Source organism: Triticum urartu, chromosome 1, assembly GCF_003073215.2.
Source record: "Triticum urartu cultivar G1812 chromosome 1, Tu2.1, whole genome shotgun sequence".
In the NCBI taxonomy this organism is placed as follows: domain Eukaryota; kingdom Viridiplantae; phylum Streptophyta; class Magnoliopsida; order Poales; family Poaceae; genus Triticum; species Triticum urartu.
In genome coordinates this window covers 557,868,030-557,888,517 of record NC_053022.1, presented here as the reverse complement: position 1 = coordinate 557,888,517, position 20,488 = coordinate 557,868,030, and the positions used below count along the sequence as shown (strand labels likewise).

Sequence of the window (20,488 nt, the reverse complement as noted above, 5' to 3'; positions counted from 1 at the left end):
CAAACCACTAGCTCTAGACACGTCATCATTATTAACTCATGAGAGATGAATTCAGATTTGGGAGAGCAAACTGTAAAGTTTTCAAAATGGTAAGACTCTACAGATGCATTGTCAAGAAAATTAAACAACAAAGCACATGGTTCTTAATGAAGCTGCAAGACTGAAGGTTCATTGCAAGACATCAAACTGTAGAATTTTCAAAATGACAAGATTAAGGTACTATCCGCAGCTGCATTTTTAAATCAAATTATACAACAGAGCAAATGGTTACTACTACTGCTGCAAGAATTGAAGATTCATTACAAGTTTACAACATAATCCATCATCCAATTACGCACGAAAACAACATGGGGAAACTGTCAAGCTTACTGAAAAAAGCTAAAAGCAATATGAGAAATCAAGCAAGCCCTACTACACCAAAAGGGCTACTATGTAGTGATATAATTCATGAGAAGACCCATGCCGCCTAAGCTTGTCATCTTTCTTGTTGATGAGAGTGGCCTCCTGCCCTTAAGCATATTCAACCATACCTTGTCAATGCGCCATGTCATTGGGCATCACCCTTTCTGCAAACATAAATTTGCCGGTGTGATTCCAAAAAGGGGATGGCATGATACGATATAAATAGCCAATTAAATTAACATAATTAGTTGTAATTACAAATCACCATAACTTTGCCTGGGAACATTTGAAATGGAACTTTATATCTGATTAGAGATGAATCGTTTTGTTTGTTCCCCTAACTTATTTGGTGTATAACTTAATAGGTGTTCCCAAATCAAAATAAATGACATATAAATACAACTATACCTTGTTGATTGTAGAAACTCATGTATGGAATCACAGCATCTAAATTTTCTCTCTTCCCTAGCTTCTTCCATCGCTGTGAATCGACATTAATCTCATAGATGCCCAGCACCGTGGTGACGAAAACGACATCACCGCCCTCCACGGTCCAACTACTCTAATTGTTTCCACAGGATTTTGGATGGGGAGAAGGTTCATGAGATTGATAATTGTACGTTACTCCATGAGGCAACTCCGTTGGAATCCGTCAGTCTTGACTCAGCCTGGACAGCACGAGCGGGCTTTGCGGCCCGCTCGTGGCCCGTTTAGGACCGGCCCGCACGGTCCAGGCCTGATAGGAAAATATACCGGTCCGAGCCCAGCAAAACAGACTGAAAAAAGTTCGGTCCGGTCCGGTCTTTAACCGGGCCGACCGAGCGGACCGATGGCGCAAGGCCCATAAACTGTGTAACAGATCGAGGCCCCGAGCCCCCGAGCCGAGCAACCCCCTCCCCCCTCATTCCATTCCCCCTCCTCGCTCGATTCCTTCTGCAAACAGAGGCAGTGCCTCCTCCTCTGTTCTATCCCTAACCCTAACCCTAAGGCGACGGCGTCGTTGCCCGTGGCTCAGCCTGACCCGCGGCCTCTCCCTTCACCGACGGTGCCATCTCATCCGAGTCCGAGCTGGAGGAGCACGTGTACATCGGGGAGGCAGCAAGGCCAGCATGCCGTCGGTCCGTCCTTCCCTGGTTCCTCACCGAGCTCCACGAAGAGGAAGACGTAATCTTTCTCTAACCTGTACCATTGGATGTGGACTTACGATTGAGGGAGGCTGCTGCAGATGGTACATGCGTAACATGCCTGGGAATTGTGCATGAGAGGATTGAGTTGTAGCACTGAAAGATGCATTCCCAGGATTTGGCATATAGGCACCAGGTGTTGCTTGACCTGATAAGTTGTCAGGAGATAATTAGTCAAGAGTTTCAGGAGATGTAGTGAAGGAGAATGGGAATGAAGTACTAGTAATCAATAGGCACCTTTTCCCCACTGTGCTTGTGAACCATCAATAGACTATGATAGCTTGTTTGGTTTACTATACTTTGGTAAGTGCTTGCAACCTTTAATTGCTTTTGGAACTTAACCTATGCTGAGCGGTATCAATAGCCCCTTACAACCTGATGCTGCTATGTTTCAGATTTCGTAAGAAATCTGTTTAATCTTTACTGGTCAATTGACTACTAATTTAAGGGCGATAGGTAGTTTATCCAGGTTTATGTGGTAATAGTTAGTTACAGCTCAGTCCTTGCAAACATTCCTAGTATCCCGGTTCAAGCTGGGTACGAGTCCTTCTTATCGTCCCGTTCAAAAGAATATCAAAGAGTGAGTTGAGGAACTACTTAGAGGATGAGGTTGCCCCTCACAACAAGGCTCTTGATCTTCTTGGTTGGTGGAAAGACAATGCTCCTAGGTACCCAATTATGGCCAAGATAGCCAGGAGGTTCCTCACTATCCCGGCTACCTCCGTGTCTTCCGAATCTACCTTCAGCACGACCGGAAGGATTTTAGGTATGTCAACTCGTACTATTGAACTTTGGATATATACTTGTCAACTTCTCATCCTCAAACTAGTTTGTCTACTTGTGTTGTATTATATGACTATAGGATTTCTGTTAAAACCGGTTATGGTGGAGGCATTAGTTTGTGGTGCAAGTTATACCAAGGGTGCTCATGTTGACTTGAATCTGGTGGTATGTTTGCCATCTTTTCCTTACCTTTTTTCTTGCTTTTTTGGTCTTGTTGTTTGTGATGTGAGCATTTGTCTAACTTCCACACTTGTAGCCGAGGGATGAGAATGAAGAGGATGATGTTGAGAACATCAAGTTACCCATTGTGGTGGAGGAGATCAATGATTGGTAACTATTCTTCCTACATGTTTCACTTGTCATACGATACCAAGTATTATTTATGTGAATGTTGCTTATCTTACTTGTAGACCTTATGTTTGTGGATGTGATATTTGTGCTTAACCTGATTTGTGCCATCTTTTCTGTCAAAATCAGTTTGTGGATGTCCAAAAAACAAAGGAAATGCTGTCCAAATTTAGTTATTCTTGATGTCCAAATTTAGTCCAGTGCTTGCTGTCCAGATTAGTTGTTTGTGGCTGTGATATTTCTGCTGTTTCGGTCCAAACTTATCTGAAAACTGTAGTGATCACTGATGACTTGTCATATTACATCCATGTCAGTATGTGATGCCTAAACAGTAGAACACAGCCTAGGTAGTAGCTAACAGTAGTGTTGTTGTTGTACTTTTGATTAATCTACTCTCCAAAACCAGCAGATGCCTAAACATACACTGCCTGGCAACAAATACGACCTAAAAGGAGCAAATATACACTGCCTGGCAACAAACAGGAGCTAAAAGCTGGCCGGTCCATTCGGTCCTCTCGGGCCTGACCGAGCTGGCACTCCAACGGTCCGGTCCTAGAATACTAGCTCGTTTGACAGTTCGGTCCGGTCCGGACCGGACCGCCGGCGGCCGGTCCAAATGCCGGCTCGGACCGGGACCGGACCGGCCCGGACCGTGTCCAGGCTGAGTCTTGACCACAGGTAGAGGGTTGATCCGTTGACATATGCATACCCCAAACTGCCATCCGCCATCGCCGGGAGGATAGAGGAACTGACAATTTCAGGATCCTGAATCGATGCACCAATCAATGATAAGCTATTAGAGCTCAAGTCATACTTGAGAATTTCTTCACTATCATCTTTAAGAGACTGAATCATGAAGTGAAGTGCTTCTTGGATGAAGACGGTGGGGATTGGCCTGATGAATGCATCGGCTGGAAGATGAAGAAGTGGGCATGGCTCGCCCCACTGATCCAATGGAGGGCATGGCTTGCTCCAGTCACCGGTCTCTGGTAAGGACACACAAGCGAATGCAGCACAATCATCATCCTCATCTTCTCCCATTTCCACGCCGACAAAAACCACCTGAAAGGGAGCCGCGTGACAAGTGCGGTGGTCACAGCCGCTAAGGGCGCACAGCACGGCAACCCCGCGGCTATCGTCCACCAGGTTGGGCCAGTCCAGCCCCCTCCGGCAGCCCGTCATGGGGTCCCAGACGAGGAGCGCGGAGTTACGCGCATCCCCAAGAAGGACGCGGCCATGGCGGCAGTCCCACGCAGAGTAGTCACAGTCGTCCCATTCATCGTCGGGAATACGCGCGCCGAATTTCACGGTGGACGTGAAGCGCGGGACGGGACCTTTTTCGCCACGGTGGCAGCCCTCCAGCCAGAAACCACGAAGGAAGCCCAGCATGGGAGGAGCTCCATGGTGGTCATGGTAGCGACCACGGAAACGAGGGCAGGAGAGGAGGCCGAGCCAGAGCTTGCTGGAGAGGGAGGCGCGCACGAGGCACGCGGGCTCATCCGGCGGGAGGCGGAGGAAGATCTCCTCGAGGAGCTCACCCGGCAGTGATGGTGGCGGCGGCGGCATGGTGGGTGATGGCGGCGAGGGTTTCAATTGGGAGGGGATCGATGAGGAGTGTGGTCTGGTCTGTGCGATGGGGTGTGGTCTCACGGTTCGGTTCAGTTGAGTTGTGCGTGGGCCGTAGGGTTTGGCTGATCGAACTATATACGAGTTTACAAGCTGCTGGAGTTTTTGCAATTAAGGATATTTTCTATATATATGCTGGCTGGGTGATAGTGATGATCCAACTGTGGCACTATAACCTCGGTGAGGGGCCGGCCTCGTCGTTGTTGGTGCCGCCATCTCCTCCTCCTCCTCGGAGAGCTCGGCCAAGAGCTCGTCGAACATCTAGCGAGGAATTGCGGTTCTTTGCGATGAGCTCGGCCATGTAGGGCCGAATCGCCGCACTAAGCCTCGATCTTCTATGAGGGTGTTGACGGAGAAATTATGCTTCGTCGGGCTCCCTAAGTAGCGGAGCTCCATCACGTCGAACGCTTGTGCCGCCTCCTCCGCGTGGTGGCGAACATGTCGAGTCACCTATTCTCCCGCCTATCCGAATTTTGGATTTTCGTTGCCCAAGTGCCCATGGCTGCTACCGCATGCCTCGGTACTTGGGAAGTAAGTCGCTGCTACATGGAGCTCAATGAAGCGGTGGCGGCCCGAATTAGAGGTCCGAAGGCGGAGCGAGCACTCGGGGTGGATGTGCAGTGCCGTTCCGGCTCCACGTCGATGAGCTCTCGGCAGCTTGGTGCGTCATTTCCAACGACGGTAGTGGCTGGCGAATGAATCGAAGTGTGGCGGGAGGTAGGCAGGGGCTGCGGGGTGCAACGTGGGCATGCATGTGTGGTGATCACCGGAGGCAAGTAGGTCATTAAATATATATCGTGTTCAATGTTAAAAACTATTTATTTTTTGTTTTTTTGTAAATTTAAAAACCATGATTTCTTTCAGTTGTTCATAGATTTCAAAAAAGGTCAAAAACTTAATGTTCGTGGACTTCAAATATATTAGCGAATTTAACACCCTTACAGATGGGCCCAAGCGACCCCAGTACCCCACAACCCCCGGTTTAGTATCCTAACTAACAGGCGGAAGTGTGGTGGCACGCCACGCCCGTCGGGAAGCCTGAACAAAACTATGTCTCTTTTTTTAATATCGAAGGAGTCTTTTTGTAATGTGTGGCTGAATGTGAAAGAGATTACAGAAAGGTATGTTGAATTGGGCTAGTGCATAATTTGTTTTGGGATCTCCGTAATACACTAACTCTAAAAGTAGACAGAAATATGTGTCCATCTAACATCCAAAATATCAGGAGGACTTGAGAATTTTTTTTGTCGAAACAATAGATGAACAGCTAATGATATTCATTTTTACAACCAAAATCTCTTGCAGAAGCTGCGGAAATGCAAGACATGAAACATCAAAACCAGCAGAGGCAGTGGTTCCAGCACACTTACTCCCAGCGGCGTCGGTAAGGACTCCTTCAGGTGATCATCCTCAAGGCTTGCCGGCTGGGGCACTGGTGGAGCCGACACAGTTACCCCCTGCCTTGCCCAGATGTTGACACAACTAATGCGGCGATAGATCGGGCAGCATCGGCTGGAATGACTCCTCCAAGTGGTTGTCCATGTGGCTTGCTGGCGAAGCTAGTGGTGGGCACTAGCCCACTTACCCCATTACCCTATCTGGATGTGGATGCTCAAGATGTTGTGACGGAAGATTCGTTTCTTTGAGTAGGAGTGGAGAATGTGAGCTGGGGGGGGGGGGGGGGGGGGGGGGGGGGGGGGGGGGGGGGGGGGCTTATGTTATAAGTGGTGGAAGTACCACAGGCGGTTTCATTTCAAAAACTGCCTCCAATTTTTTTAAATATAGGCGGTTTCAGAATCACAACCGCCTTTGATGTTTACTATAGGCGCTTTCAAATTTCAACCTCCTCGACCAAAGAAATAACCACCTTCGATGGAATATTACAGGAGGATTTGGAACATGGGGACACAACCATCTCCGGGGGCCGCTGATAATGCCCGTTTTTTCTATTGGTGCTAGCGCGCAAGAGCCACTGTGAAACGGAAATGGAGCGCCTACAGATGAAAGGTCCGTCAGACGTCCAGGGGAGCCTCAACTTGATAGCTCTCCACCAGAAAAATGGTATATGCAACCCCAAGGTCAACTTTGTCTCTAGGTGCAATCATGTTGTTTTCTCTTATAGACAAGACAACAGCCTAGGGGCCAAGTTAATATCATGCGGGCATGGGCACATGGCCATAGGGGAAGGGGGCAGGGGTATTGCTAAAACAAAATATTGTGCGTTCAAAAAAAATGGTGTTTATATAATTCCATATAAAAATATATGGCACCAATCTTGAAGCGCCATAGAATTTGAAGAATTTTAAATATATGTCATTCCTTTTTCATGGAGAGCATGGAAGTATTTCTTTTTTAGTATGTGCTTTTTGTAAAACAACCCATATATTAACTATAAAGAGAATTACAATCATTTGTTACACAAGACACCACACATTGAGGAACAGAACCCTCTAATATAGCATCAGATTGAACACCAGAGCAAAACTTGGCAATCTCGTGTGCCACTTTGTTCGCCCCTCTCCTTATCTTTAGAAGTTTAAAACTAAAGAAAAAGTTAATAACTCAGGAGTGTTTCTCGCTTCAAATCAACCAGCGAAAACCTATTGCCCACACAAATATGCATGCACATTAGAACAATTAGTCTCCAGAATGAATCAACCAAGTCAAGTCCGGAGCAGGGATTCCGATTTGTAGCACTGTTGTTCCATTACTAAAACAGAATATTCACTAAAATAAACATTATGGAGTTCAGGCATTCCATATAGAACTAGATGCAAATCATTAAGCAATAGAATCTGTAGAATTTGAAATCTTGTCTACACAAACGTGTTATTCATTTTTTTCATGGATATCATGAAGTATTCCTTTTTTACCATGTACCTTTTGATTTCTCATACATAAAAACACATAGCTTCATAGTTGATTTTTTTTCTTTTGCAAGATCCATGGTTGACGTTGAATGAAATTTTTTCACCCTCATCTAGTACAGTTTCAGCGTGAACCAATCTTGATTTTTTTTGTCGTTTGACATTCTATTTTTTGTATATTTACTGAAATATGCCCTAGAGGCAATAATAAAGTTGTTATTATTATATCTCCTTATTCATGATAAAGGTTTATTATCATGCTAGAATTGTATTGATCGGAAACTTAAATACATATGTGAATACATAAACAAATACCATCTCCCTAGTGAGCCTCTACTAGACTAGCTCGTTGATCAAAGATGGTTAAGGTTTCCTAACCATGGACATATGTTGTCAATTGATGACGGGATCACATCATTAGGAGAATGATGTGATAGACAAGACTCATCCATTAGCTTAGCATATGATCGTTCAGTTTATTGCTACTGCTTTCTTAATGTCAAATACATATTCCTTCGACCATGAGATTATGCAACTCTCAGATACCGGAGGAATACCTTGTGTGCTATCAAATGTCACAATGTAATTGGGTGATGAGAAAGATGTTCTACAGGTATCTCCGAAGGTGTCTGTTGAGTTGGCATGGATCATGATTGGGATTTGTCACTCCGTGTATCGGAGAGGTATCTCTGGGCCCTCATGGTAATACACGTCACAAGAAGCTTGCAAGCAAAGTAACTAAGGAGTTAGTTACCAGATGATGTATTACAGAACGAGTAAAGAGACTTGCCGGTAATGAGATTGAACTAGGTATGAAGATACCGTCGATCGAATCTCGGGCAAGTAACATACCGACAGACAAAGGGAATTACGTATGTTTTCATAAAGGTTCGACCGATAAAGATCTTCGTAGAATATGTAGGAACCAATATGGGCATCCAGGTTCCGCTATTGGTTATTGACTGGAGAGGCGTCTCGGTCATGTCTACATCATTCTCAAACCAGTAGGGTCCGCACGCTTAACGTTCATTGGCGATATAGTATTATATGAGTTATGTGAATTGGTGACCGAGTGTTGTTTGGAGTCCTAGATGAGATCACAGACATGACGAGGAGCTCCGGAATGGTCCGGAGGTAAAGATTGATATATAAAACGATGTTATTTGGTCACCAGAAAGGTTTCGGGATGTACCGGGTATGCATCGGGTCACTGGAAGGGGTTCCAGGAGACCTACGGGAATTACATGGGCCTAATGGGCCAAGGGGAGGCACACACTAGCCCCTTGTGAGCTGGCGCACCCTCTCCCTGGCCACCGGCCCTAGGGAAGGAAAGGTGGGAGGGCTAGCCCCTCCTGCCTTTCCCTCCTCATGGGAGAAAGGAATGGGGCGGCACCCTCCCCTGCCTCTCCCCGCGTGACGATGTTGTGTACCTATGGTAGGGCAATAGATCTGATCTAAGCACCCCTCCCAAGGACACTGCCCTAGAGTCAAAGGACAACAAGTTCAAACCGACTGGAATCACTTGAGTGCATGCTCACTCGACCAACGCCTCCACTCGGATACCCCAATTCCATTCGACCAAGCATACCATCACTCGACAGCACAAGAAACCACTCGGAGTACAGAAGGTCTAAAGTCACTCTAGATAGCAACGGTCAGGCATTCACTCCGCAACATTAATGATCAGTTATATGACTTTATTACTGGCGTTACCAGTAACACCTCATCATTATATACATTGAACCCTATGTAACGGGGGATGGCTGGGGTCCTGACGCACTCTATATAATCCACCCCCTCTCTGGGACAGGGGTTCGCACCCCTGTAACTTCACGCATAATCCAATCGACCGAGCCTCCGGGCACCGAGATGTAGGGCTGTTACTTCCACCGCGAAGGGCCTGAACTCGTACATCTTGCGTGCACAATCTCACCGTAGCTAGGATCTTGCCTCTACATTCCTACCCCCCCTACTTTACTGTAGGACTTAGAACCACGACAGTTGGCGCCCACTGTGGGGCAGGTGTATTAGTGACTTTCCGGTGACGTTGCGATTTCTCTGAGTCCTTTCATCATGATTTCCGGCGGAGGTTTGGCTGAGGGCCACAAGATCCGTCTCGGCACGCTCGTCTTCATCGCCAACGACTCCGCTTGGCTTCAGGAAGCTCCTCTCGACGTCGAGGCGCTCCCTGTCCGCGGGGCGACGCACTTTTGCGCGTGCGTTCGCAGTGTCCTTCTGCTGCAGCGGTCGACTCAGTATCGGTCGGCCCCCGCGGCACCTTCGCTCCCTGCTGTTCGCCGTCACAAGCGACCCGGTCGGTCATAGCTACAGCAGTGGGTGAAGCATGCGGTGGCGCATCAGTCGGCCACCCCTCAAGTCACGGCAATCGAGCCCGACGAATCTCTTTACGGCATGTTCAACTGTCTCCGTCGAGACCCTGTCTGAGTGCGACAGCAGCGACCCCGCGGCGGAGGTCCTGATGGTTGACACGCCTCCACTACTAGGGAAAAGCCTATACACAGAATCTTATCAGTAGCGCGCTTTAAAATAAGGCGCGGCTGCTAATTAGCAGTAGCGAGCTCAAGAATAACTCGCTGCTGAAATAAATATAGCAGTAGCGCACCCGCTCAAAGACGCGCTACTGCTATAATTCCCACGAGGCCGCCGCAAGGCTAGCTATAGCAGCAACGCGTTATATCGATGGGCGCTACTGCTACGTAGCATAGTAGCAGCGCATTTCGCCAATAAGCGCTACTGCTAGGTTTACTACAAAAATTTAGTCCCACCTCGCTCTGTGAAGAGAGTTTCTACCACCTTAAATATGTTACTTCTCAAACTTTGACAAGCACTTGGTCTTCATTGAACTCTATGTGTAGAATTTGTGGCTGCAATATGAGTCTTCACCTGTTCCTAAACCGGTGAGGACTCATATTGACAAATTAGATTGTACACAAAAAGATCGTTGATGATCAATGTATTTTTGATACATTGAACTAAGTCTCTTTTTACATGCTGACACATAGCAGTAGCGCTTCTTTGTGAAAGACGTTGCTGCTAGGTAGTTTAGCAGTAGTGTCTTTCTCTATAGCGCGCTACTGCTAAGCCATTCCATCTCCCACCCCCATCTCCTCTATCCGATCCACTCACAGTCACACACTCACTGGATCCCTCTCAATCCCCCGCGACGGTCCTCCCCCGTCGCCCCTCCTCCCTCTGCGCCGCCATCACCTCCTCCTCCTTGCTGGACTCGGTACCGGCCTCCTCCTCCGTCCTCCCTCTCCACTCGCCGCTGGCCGGCCCCTCCTCGCTCCGCCTTCCTCCTCCGTCCTACTCTCTTCTCCCTCCTCGAGTCGCCCCTCCTTGTCCCTCCTGCCTGCTACATTTTTATTTAGTAGGCTAGTTCATATGCAACATTTTGATTTAGTTGATATGATTTAGTTGATTTAGTAGGCTAGTTGATTTAGAACATTTTGATTTAGTTGATTTAGTAGGGTAGTTGATTTAGTTGATTTAGAACATTTTGATTTAGTTGATTTAGTAGGCTGGTTGATTTAGAACATTTTGATTTAGTTGATTTAGTAGGCTAGTTTATTTAGTTGATTTAGAACATTTTGATTTAGTTGATTTAGTAGGCTAGTTCATTTAGTTGATTTAGTATGCACCATTTTATTGTTATTTTTTCTGTACATGGATAGGTACGTAGTTTCTTTTGTTTTTTTAATAAGTTACTTTCTGGCAAAATGTAGGTGGTACCTTGTCATCTAATATGTTACTAGATCTTAGGATTATAATTGTCCATCAAATTGCTTCTCGCGGAAGAACCAAAAATATCTCATGCTACTATTTTTCTTTCCTGTGAAGTGAATCGTTAATCCTTTGCTCATATTGCTTTCGGAAAAATGGCGCCACCACCACCACCACTATGTCGACTGTGCAAGTCAAGGTGCGCCAGCAGCCTTGCAACTGGCAAGCTGTTCAGCATCTACTTCCAGCCAGGTTTTCGTCATGCGGCGGTAAGAAATTAGATGAAATGTAATAACTATTTTATTTTTAGTGTTGGCATTACTGCATTGTGCCATTTTGCTTATTTTACACAGAGCGTCCCATGCAATGTGAGGTTGAAATTCAACAAGCTGACAGGAGACACTATGACATTTGAGGCTCCTGGGGGGGCCGTACACTATGGAGGTCGAGAAAGGACGCAATATGTCGCAGATTGGAGGAGATGGATTGGCCTGTTTCGTCGCTCGCATGCGTCTTACTGGTGGTGAGTTGATCAGCTTCTCCTTCAGAGCAGAAAGACCCAAGCTGGCTGTCATTTATCTCAACCTGGTGGAAGATGATGAAGATGATGAAGATAATGAGGACCCACTCGATGAAGATGATGAGGACCCACTTCATGAAGCCATCGTAGCTCAAAGAACAAGGCTGAGCGAGGAGGAGGTGTCCAACCTGTGGGACATAATTCCGCCACGTGCTGACTTTGTCGGGGTGCTATTCGTGACCCGCCTGACAAATACCATGGTTGATCGACATGATATGGTATATTATACTTACAAATGCAAATTATCCGATGAAATACTTAGTGTACAGTCCAATGATATGGTATGTTGTGTGGAATCTAGTCGATGATATGTTTTAGTGTAGAGTTCGATCACATACTTATTAGTGTAGAATCTAAGGAAACTATTAATAGTGTAGATAATCCATATGTACTTATTTGCGAGGCTATTTATTAATTGAAATTTTTATCTTATTCAGAAATTGGCAAAGAGCATATCTGTGAGTTATGGTATCGAGCCTGATGAAGAAGGCTCAGCTAGACTACGCCTTACTGCAAGGGGTTCCATCACAACCTGTACTTACCGCGTGGACACGGACCGTCGCACACACTTAAACTCGGTTGGGTGGAAGAAATTCCTCGATGGCAAGAATCTTCGTGTTTGATAGGCCATCCTAATTACTATCAGGAACACCAACCGCCCAGGCTCGAGGATGATGATTGTCTTCGATATCATCTAGAACTACATATGTGTGTGTGTGGCTATATCATCTAGAACTACATATGATGATCGTCGTTGATATCATCTAGAACTACATATGATGATCGCCGTTGATATGACCTTGTACTGCTTGAGGATGCATGTTGACTATGCATGAAATTGTTATCTAGTACTCACTTCGTTCCAAATTACTCGTCGTGGTTTTAACCACGACGAGTAATTTGGAACGAAGGGAGTACTACCCAGTAATGGTTTATGAATTTGATATCTACTAGCAGTACCTAGTATCTAGTATCTGAAAGGGAAACTGAAAGGGAAAGGGGTACGGGGGGAAAATGATGAAAGATATAGCAGTAGCGAGGGACTGCGAAATTGCTACAGCTAAGTAATAGTAGCGCGTTCATAAAAAGCGTTGTTGATATCATCAACAGTAGTAGCGCGGGTAAGGACCGCGTTACTACTATAAGTTAGCTGTAGCGCCTTATTAGTAGCGCGGGCACCCGCGCTACTGCTAGCCTCAAAACCCGCGCTGACAACGGGAGGGACCAGTGAAGCTGAGGAGCAGTGAAGCTGAGGAGCAGGAGCTGCCACCTTGGGTCCATGGTCCATGCCACCCACCAATTTCTTCAGTCGACAGACAGCACCTCATGCACGAAAAATGCAAGAAAATAAAGTTTGAATTGGCACTCCGCACGCACGCTGACTATTGTGTCCACTGACTAGCACGTACGTACTTGCAACGCATGGTTACACACACACTCATGCACGAGTATAAGATGAGGTGCACCACCCAAGCAGTTTTTGCCAAGGGCACTTAGAATCACCAGCATCCCAAACTGGTTTCTTGCTGAGTCCATGCTTTGTGTATACATACCATACCACAGGCCACAGCTGAGTCCATGACGAAATGCTTCCTGCTGCTCGCCTTCTTGGCGTTTCTCCTGCCGGCGGCCTATGCCACGTGCCACCCTGACGACCTCCAAGCGCGGCGGGGCTTCGCCGGGAGGTACTTCGATCACTCAAATAATTCATTTGGTTGGTGAGGTACCCAAGGGTTTGACACTGCTCAAGGGCCTCACCGTTGTGGACGTATTGCTTTCATTAACTTGCTATTGTATGTGAAGAGCAATAGAAGAACACTCCAACAACAACAACCAAATACCATTACTGGGACCAACAACAGTGTCAGATCTAGGAGTGGCAATATTGTATCTGGGAACGGCAACACTGTCATATCTGGGGATAACAACAATGTTTCTGGGAGCAACAACACAGTCACATCTGGGAGCAGCAATGTCATAGTTGACACCAACCATGTCGTTACTGGGAGCAACAATACTGTATCCGGCAATAACAATAGGGTAACTGGGAACAATAATGTTGTATCAGGGAGCAACCATGTCGTGTCCGGGGACAACAAAGTCGTAACTGGTGGTTAATGCTCTGTCAGTGGATTGATTTCGGCTTCCCTGGTGCAGCTCATACATCCTTGTCCAAGTTTAGCGTGGCTCACAATTACTTGGTGGGCCCATTCTTGTTCGGAACTTCATGGATATAGCATCCTACTTACTTAAAATAAAATTTCCCTAAATATCTATAGAACTTTTTACATAATAAATGTTGACCTGCACAGCAATGGCGACTTGCAGCTTATGTACAAGTTCTCATCGTGGATGTCTAGATGTGGGTATTTCATCTCTTCTGTTATCTGTAATGTGTGATGATTTTTTGTATATGAAGATTGGTCTATGAATTATAAGTGCTCAATGTCATCTAGCTATACACTTCTCACGTGCAACTGTCAACGTTACATGCATAAATGGGAAATGTTTGGATGAACGAGATAGAGCAAAAGAGCAGAGACTAATGTTGGCATCAAGTCGCTTATGTAGTGCTAAACCTTTGTCTACCCCTGCAAATTAGACTACGTCTGAGGCTCCCTCGTTTCTTTTTGAGGATGCACACGTTGAAGTAGTGGTACAGTTGACACGTGTCACGGCTAGCATTGGTCTTTCTACTATTGGGCACATGCGTCAGTGGTGATGCAACCACTAGGGCGCGGCCGGACAGGCCCGTGCAATGTTTTCAATTTTCTATTAAATATTAATATTTTAGAAAATAAATTAGGAAAGGAATAGAAAAAATATATAGAACAGCAGAAAAATTAACAGGGAAAAACAATAAAACGAAAAGAGAAAACATGTGAATGAAATCTATGGTAACAATGAGAAAACCAAAACAGGAAACCGGGGAAGGAAACCCTAAGAACCATAGGAGGAAAAAGAAAATTGCAAAAAATGCTTAAACGAGGTAGCAAATGGACTGGCCTTTCATAAACAGATCCAATACTATGGTTGGTATGTCTATTTCTTGTTTTTTTTTCCTTTCCAGAAACATAACCGATAGTAGTAGGAATGAGAAGTATCTGCTCCCGAGCTCAAATGCTTCCTGATGAGCAATGAAATAAAAAAATCAAACAATTCTGAATTTATTTATATGGCCAACATTGACAAATGTTTTTGTGCTTGCAAAACATTGTCATGAAATGACATTCGTGAAAGTCATGACACAAAAAAAAGGAAAAACCGTTGCCCAAAAATGTTATTTTCGAAAGCATTTTGGAGTGCTGGTTTTTTTCATGAATTCCACAATGTCATTTCATGATGAAAATTTTCAAGCGCCCAAAACACTTAAAAAGTTTGCTACAGATGTTTTTTCTGAGTTTAAAAAAAATCAGATTGTAATTCATCGAGCTCGGGAGCAGAAGAGGACTTTCGTAGTAGCGCGTCCTTAGCACCTACGTGAAAAGACACGCATGCAAAATCTTTAGGAAGTTTGTTCCCATATAGAGTTCGTTCTCAAAGCTAATACTTCTATTGTGTGTTCAAAAATATGTCATGAAAGTCCTATACATTAGTCTGCCTACTAAGAAAAGTTCTCGAAACAGGCTTTCGTCCCGCTTTATATATAAAGCAAACACACACCAGAGTACACAACCGAACGATACAAAGTGATGTGAAGCCCTTATACAACGCCGATCCTCGGATAACCGGATCACGTGAGACGCACACGACTACGCCACCGATATAGAAAACGGGAAGAACTGAGTAGAACGCCATCCTACACCCTACACTACCTATGCTCCACAACAACTCCCCCAAGAGGGATAACGATGCGAAACGTCGCCGCTGCCGACTCCCTGAGGGCAAAGGTTTTCACTCGGAACCAGACACAGAGAGGAACCTGACAACGGCGTCTTCAAGAAGAGAATGGCGCGGCCGCAAGCGCTGCCGTCGTTGGCACCAAAGCGCAGAGTTTTCACTTGGCAACCCACGCGTGCCACCATGAGGTCTTGTGGATAAGATTGACGAGATCAGATCCCTAGGTCCGGATCGGAGGGCCATCACTGCGAGAGACGATAGAGCACGCCCGAGTCACCCGCCGCCATAGCTCTCGCCGCCCACACAACCAAGAGACATAGCCACCACCACCGCCATGGTGCCCGCTAGAGAGCAAACCATGTGAACCGCCATCCAGGGTCGACGCCCCGGCATCCAAACCCCGAGACATCGCCAAGCGCGTGCTTCATGGTGCACTAACCGCGACAGGAAAAGCCCAGCATCAGCCACAGAGCAAGGGTCAGCGCCACCACCATAGAGGCGTCCACGGCTACAGTCCCCACAAATCCCGGTGGACCGGATTAACATGACCTAGTAACTGCCGATTGCAGTCGCAGAGCCAACAACTCAAACGATGCCAAGTCCACGGCCAGAGGCACCGATCCACCTGCCGGCTCCATGAAGCCCCACCCACCACTACCACAGACCTTCACCGACGCCATAGTGTGAGGACGCCTCCCCACCGAACCGCAAACACCTACCTTGGCATGATGGATGGGACCCAGAACCGAGCACCCCGACTCCAGGGTGACCATGCGCCAGGACTTACATGAGCAGCAGCCCGTCCCGGGCAGGAGGACCATGTGAAACTCCTGCCCGATGACAAGCCCACATCGGAAGAGCACCGCTCATGGCAGCCGGTAACTCGGGTCGCCAAGTAGTAGCCGCTCCAACGCCCCTCCCCCCCCCCCCAATTGGCTCCTCAAGCACGCACCTTCCCTGCCGACCAATGCCAAGTAAGTTTTCTCCTACACCAGTAAGTACTGCAAAATGTAAAAATTTGCTGCAGTAACAACAATACCTGACATGTAGTACTAGTTCACTTTACAAGGTTAGTTACAATTTATAATCCTAGTTCAGTTCACAGGATAGTTAGCCATGCACAAGCAGCTATCCTGTCTTTTGAGCGGCACAAAATCATAGTTCAGGATAAGCCCTCATACTCTTCCGAACATCTGAACCTTCTCTGGGAAAGGATTTTAGATATTGGACCCAAGCTGGGTGAGCAAACTTTGCAGATGACAAGAGAAAATTACCAAACTTACAAAAGTCAAAATTCTCGATAGAAATTATGTATATAAATTTTGTAAAAGCACAAATTAGCAAATTTTATCATGACAAGTTGAACATAAATGCTATACTACCCTATGTACGTGAGTGCTATCTTTTAATAGAAAATTTTGAAGCTTCAAAACATAGTTCCTAGATTTTCTAAAACTGCCCAAGTGAGCTTGCGTTCAGCAGATCCATCCACGTCGCACCCTGCCCTTCAGCATACTCAACATTGTCGATGCGAGTGCTATAAAACTTGAAGAAATGCATTAACAGCTCTATGCAGTATTCCAAGGATCGAAAAGATGCCATAGCACCCGGGTGTCCCGACACCCCCTTATCCGGTGCGTTCAGTGCTTTAAAGATTCGTGCCCAGGCCTATACATCACCAGGCCACTTGCGTTGTCATGTGAATTAAGCATTGAATTTGCAGAGTAAAGCAGGGGCCGGTCCTAGGCTGCAGCAGACTGAGTAGGCATGGTAGGTTGTCACGGACAGCAGGATGGTAGCCCGGGCAGCAGGTCAGGCCGGGTGTAGTTGAAGAGACAACACATAGAAAGGTGCATGCTGGGTGTCGGGGTTTCACATCAGTGGCAGTTTTATATCAAGATTTTTACCTTCTTGCTTCATCAGCGTTGGGTGTGAATGGGGAACCTGCTACAAGTATGCACGGGTCCACTGTTTGTACCTGGTACAGTCAAGCTTACGGAGGGTCAACGTACATTGTATGTATCAGGTACATGTTTTGCTTGATCTAGATGCGCCCCATAGTTCCTGGTTTGAAACGTTTAGTCATGCAGATTCTCAATGATCGGCCGCACAGGTAGTGTACTGTGCTAAAGTTGAGCCATGAACAAGTGAGACAGGTACACGGTCAGACATGATAGCCTCCAGTAGCAGTGGTACGAGATGCATTTTGAGCTATCTTTCATTATTATACAATGAAAAAGAATCATGTATTCCGTCCTCCGACAAGTGTCCAGCTGCAAATTAAAAATTATTGTTGTCTGAGTAAGATTTCATGCAGGTCCTCAGCCCACGCTTTTTCTTATTCCAAATTTGCTACGTATCTGGTAAAGTTGTATTGTCACATCTAGCCTATAAACTGCAGCTAGCTAAGATTCTTTTCAGAAGGAACAGTGCTAGGCTAGGTCATATTTGCTTCAAATGTTACGAGCCTCGCGCCGCTTAGCCCTGCTAATCAGATTCCTGCTTGAGGACACGGTACAAATCTCGAGGAAACCATTTCTGAACGCACGGTGCTGATAAGAGGGTGTCTAGACATCCGGGTCCTAAAAATCCTATCTTCCAAGGATACCAGGACGATCAGGACGACGGCTGTTCCGAGGATACCAAGCGGACCTCATCCCTCTTCCTTCGTCTGGCTGATTTTTTTTTTTGGCAATTCCGGCTGATTGCTGCGAGACTTAAGTTCAACTGGACCTGTCATGGGCCTGACCACAGCTTCTCCCGCCAGCCCAAGCAGAAAGGCCAGCCATTGGGCCGAAACTCAAAATCAAAAGTAGCAACGAACTTAGCTCAAACTCAAAATCTGAAGCAACCATGATGTATACACATACACTTCATGGAGCAAAGATTCTTCATCCAAAAGGAAAAGACACTAAAATTACTTGACCCATTTCTCATCGTGGTACACAAGCACAATTACCTAATAAGAACTTGTTAACTGGCAAACCAGACCATCTATTGCTTACAGCCCCTTGGTTGAAAAAAAGCAGATTAGTGCAATGATACGCAAACACAGCACAAAAAACATCATCATGGTGGATTTCCAAAGAACTTCAGACCATAGTTCATTTTCTTGCGTTCTGAACTGCACATCACTGGTCACGGTTAAACGATATGTATATATATACACGTACAAGGACTATAGACAACTAGAAGTCCAAGTACAAGTCAGCTGTACATTGCAGTGCACAAACTGTCACGTAAAAATCCAGATTTAGGTACCTCTTGGAGGTAAAAATCTTATTTACATGCCAGCTTGGCCATGCTCTGCCAGATAAACAGAACATCCAAATAAGATACTGAACATCCAAATAAACTATGGCAGATACTGAACATCCAAATCCAGATACTGAACATTTATGTCAGTTCTAGTAAAATCCTCAAAAGCAAGGAGAGGTAGGTTAGATTGCACAAATAGATTCCATATTCTGAGAACAAAACAAGTAATAAAAATCTATAGCTTGGGGCTGGCCTAAATTCCTATAGTTGAAAGTTGAAGCTTCTAAGAAACTACCAGCAAGATAACTGAAAGGTAATGCCTACTCGTACCAACGTTCACCTCTCCAAAAAGATGCCAGCAAACAATTTCCTTCTCAAACACAACTAAGCACTAAAAGATGGTTTAAGCTCCGCTGACATGAGAAGAGTTAATATAACTAGTAAGCGTGCACGTGCAACGCACCTCAAGACTAACACACATTACATCTTTCACAAAAATATTCTAACCAAACGTAGGATTACTTTCTTAGATAGGTTGTTGTTCGGTAGTGAAAAATCATAACTTTGTTAATCAGGAAACAACGTGGAGCCTGAGCTATACATGCATGTTCTCACACCCGACCACCTCTTATTAAAGCAAAATTTTAATATCACATCATAATTTCCACCAAGCATATTCATAACCATGATGCCAGTGAGGATTTTCCAAATGGACTGGACCATCAGGATAATTAGTCTAGGCATGAGAGGCTGACACATATTTCATTTTAGCTCTTGAGATCCACATGACATGGCACTGGATTCCTCTTCATTAACCTTTTTTTTTTGAATTTCTCTTCTCCTATACGAAGATAAAATATCATGTTAATTCTTGGATCAACTCATTATCAGAGAATACAACAATCTAGATGAGAACAAGACTCATTGGGATGTTAAACCATATAAATATTTACCAGCGGTCATCTAAGATTTAGAACCAAGTCAAAGGGTATTCCAGCCATCTACCAGCTTATCACCTTCATACACTATATTGTAGGGACAAACAAGAGAAGAAAACTGATATAACATTCAATGATGTAAAGCACTAAGAAAGCAAGAAACATATGCAAATATACCAGGAAATTTAGGCTGGGTGTACAAGTAGGCTAGTATAGATTCAGTGTTTTGTCTGCACGTGTAAACTTTGACCTTGTAATTACTTTTTTTAGAATTGACCTTGTAATTAAATGAAGCATTCTAGTTATACACTTTAGACTACAACTACAGGAACAAAATAAAACAAATAAATCAACAAATCGATCAATCCTGTAAAAAAATATGCTAGTTCCTAGGGTACAATAGAAAAACAAAAATAAAACATCAAAAGAAAGAATTGGTCCATGGACTAATTTCCACCTAAATCAAAAGGAGGTAATGCGCAAACCTTAAATACTTTAGCATCTTGCCTTCTCGTCGATGTTGTCCAACAGAAAACCATACAGAGTTTGCCCAAAATTTCAAAATAAATAGGGACACGCATGCAAGGTTTACCAAATTCAAGGCCACCTGTTTTCGAAGAAGAGTTAAAAAGATCAATTTCCTTTCAAATTTACAATTGTAACATGTTAAAGAAAGGAGATGAGGAAAAAAGATGGTAATCACATAGGCGAGCACTTTCCATATTAACTCAGGTTAATGCTCATAGAAAGATTGGAAACAATTACTTGTATATGTAACTTTGTATGGCTTTATCCCATCCGCTGAACTATGTCCTTGATTTGGTCCATATATTAAATCATTTCAGCTTTTGTATTTGTGTCATAACAAACAACCGAAGGAATCTGGCTCTCTTTAATCTAGCAAACTACCTGTTATAA

General features: G+C 45.1%; 1 pseudogene; it reads left to right on the top strand.

Annotated features, from left to right (window-relative positions):
- Positions 1-13,110: 13,110 nt before the first annotated feature.
- On the top strand, positions 13,111-13,682 carry LOC125539323 (annotated as a pseudogene).
- The last annotated feature ends 6,806 nt before the right edge of the window (positions 13,683-20,488 follow it).